Source organism: Bidens hawaiensis, unplaced genomic scaffold (assembly GCF_021521415.1).
Source record: "Bidens hawaiensis isolate Kalapana, Puna unplaced genomic scaffold, B.hawaiensis_p1.1 tig00016744_1, whole genome shotgun sequence".
In the NCBI taxonomy this organism is placed as follows: Eukaryota; Viridiplantae; Streptophyta; class Magnoliopsida; order Asterales; family Asteraceae; genus Bidens; species Bidens hawaiensis.
Genome location: NW_027492534.1, coordinates 295,635 through 298,583, shown reverse-complemented (window position 1 = coordinate 298,583; position 2,949 = coordinate 295,635). Strand labels below are relative to the sequence as shown.

The 2,949-nt window shown below is 38.8% G+C and overlaps 1 pseudogene; it reads left to right on the top strand.

The window, feature by feature from the left end:
* The first annotated feature begins 846 nt into the window (after nucleotides 1-846).
* On the top strand, nucleotides 847-2,211 carry LOC143551918 (putative indole-3-pyruvate monooxygenase YUCCA8; annotated as a pseudogene).
* The last annotated feature ends 738 nt before the right edge of the window (nucleotides 2,212-2,949 follow it).

Genomic DNA, 2,949 nt, shown 5'->3' with positions numbered 1-2,949 from the left:
GAACCTAACTCAAGATAAACTGATAAAGTATTTTGATTCGTCGTTTGAATATCAAAAGACATAGAATGCGTGCGCTCATTTTGGATAAGACATTACATGTCTATATTTTACAGACAGAGATTTAGAACTGTACTATAGATTTTTTATAAATGGCGTTAACACGCCTTTTAACAGTGAAGCTTGATCATTGTGATTACTAGGCCAAGAGGTCCTCCTTTGAACTTAATTACAACCCCACAACAAAACTCTTACTAGCCATTTCCTACCTCACTGTTACCACAAACGCCTAAGTTCAGCCTAGAAACATCAACACACAAGGCAACCCTTTCATGCTCGCCGTAGTGTAGTTAATAAACGGGTTGTCTGATTATGCCTTACCTAGCTAGATCCATTCAATTTATGAGATCATCAACACGTACATTGGATAACATGTTTTTCATTAGATGCCCATTTTAGCTATTAAACGTTTTCCATTGTTACTTCAACAATATAACATATCGCCTAGCACCAAAATCAAAGACATATACATTCCCATTGGAAGCAACTAAAAAGCAAAAGACGGAAATAAATGTAATACCACTATGAAAGCAAAACATTTAATTAATTTATTAGATTCTAATTATGGTTTAAATACAATAAAAAAATAAAAAAGGACTTAACTTTATAACTTATGATTGAGAGCGCGGCTGCTTGCTTTTGAAAGATGCTAATGCTAATATTTGATCCCTAGTTAGCTATATATACATCTCATCTAATGCCTTTCAATTCATACCAACAAAATAAAAATAATCTGAGCTAGCTTCACATAAAAACTTACTCTCACTAATCCGATATATAATTATATACACTAAACCAAGATATTTCAAAGAATGTTTAGCTTTTCAGGTCAGGGCAATCGTAGATGTGTGTGGGTCAATGGCCCGGTCATAGTAGGGGCCGGACCCTCAGGGCTAGCCATGTCAGCTTGCCTCAAGGAACAATGCAATCCATATGTAGTCATCGAACGAGCTGATTGCATTGCCTCTCTTTGACAAAAACACACCTACGACCGACTTAAACTTCACCTGCCGAAAAAATTCTGCCAACTTCCAAAACTACCCTTTCCCGAGGACTACCCCGAGTACCCAACAAAGAAACAATTCATCGGGTATCTCAAAAACTATGCACAAAAGTTCGATATCAAACCGCAATTCAATGAGTGTGTACAGTCAGTTAAATTCGACGAAGCATGCCAGCTCGGGCGGGTCATTACCGTCTCAACAAACGGGTTGACCCAGACCGAAACAGAGTATATCTGTCAAATTCTAGCGGTGGCAACTGGAGAAAATGCCGAAGGCGTAATCCCGGAAATAGATGTACAAGAGTTCTCAGGTGAAGTCATCCATGCTAAAGATTACAAGTCCGGGGAGAAATACGCCGAAAAGAAGGTATTGGTGTTCGGATGTGGTAATTCCGGCATGGAACTCTCACTGGACTTCTCTAACCACAATGCCAAGCCATCCATGGTAGTTCGAAGCTCGGTAAGTACTACTCGATCGATTAAAATTAATTAAACACACGTACGAACGGTTTTTAAAAGAAAACTTAAAACTAATCAAACATCTAACTGCTTACAGGTTCATGTCTTGCCCCGAGAAATCATGGGAAGATCAACATTTGATCTAGCCACGATGCTGATGAAATGGTTACCTCTGTGGCTATTTGACAGGCTTCTGTTAATCCTAGCATGGTTGATTCTCGGAAACACTAACAAATACGGCATAAAAAGGCCATGTTTAGGTCCATTAGAGCTCAAAAACCACCACGGAAAAACTCCAGTACTCGACATCGGTGCCCTGGAGAAAATCCGATCAGGCGAGATCACCGTCGTCCCGGGGATAAAAAGATTCGGCTCCAAATCCATGGAGCTCGTCAGTGGTGAAACACTCGACGTAGATTCCGTTGTTTTGGCAACTGGATATCGCAGCAATGTCCCTTGCTGGCTTCATGAAACCGAATTCTTTGCTAAAAACGGGTTCCCAAAGACCCCGTTTCCAAACGGATGGAAAGGAAAGCGTGGATTATATCGTCCGGATTCACCAGAAGAGGGCTTGCAGGTGCCTCGCTGACGCCGTTAAGATCTCTCAAGATATTGGGCAAGTATGGAAACAAGAATTAAAGCACAAGAAAAACAAACTTCATATACTCAGAAGATGCATCTCAACCTTCTAATTTTTTATTCTTTGATTTAACAAAAATTAGGATACAAAAATACGTAGAAAGTTGGAAAATTCTTTGTATTCTTTAATTAATTCATTACTCTTATTTATTCTTTGTATAATTCTCAGTTCTAATGAGCATGCATGATAAACTCTTTAATAATAAAAAAAGTTCCTACGATCATATGCATGTTTTTGTTCATTAAAAACCAGCTAGTTATAAGAGTAGTCAAATGCTATGAAAACTTGATATGAGAATTAATTACTAGTACGTGGAGATGCTTTTTGCTCCACTTCATTGATCTTTCTATTAACAATTACGGTGGTAGTTGCTTAAACTTGATGAATTGTTTAATAATAAAAAGGTACTTAATCGTTACGAACCGGGTAGTTACAAGAGTTGTCTCATATACAAAGACTTGGTGCATATAAATCTCAACTATGTTGTTACATATGTAGTTATATACTTTGTTTATAATAAAGTTTCTCAGTCAAAACCGGGTTTAAAAACATTGCTTAAAGTTAAAACTGCCATGTTAACTTGATACGGGAATTTACGAGTTAGTTGAGATGCTTTCTAATCCACTTCGTTAATTGTTCTATTAGGAAGTGAAGAGGTAGGTCCCAACAGAGCACAGTTGGACCCGCAAGACTCACCTTGAAGAGGGACGTTTGCGCAAGGACCAACTGGTTCCGCAGGACCCACCATGCTCAGAGAAGACCTTACGCGCAGTACGCCAGCTGTTCCCGC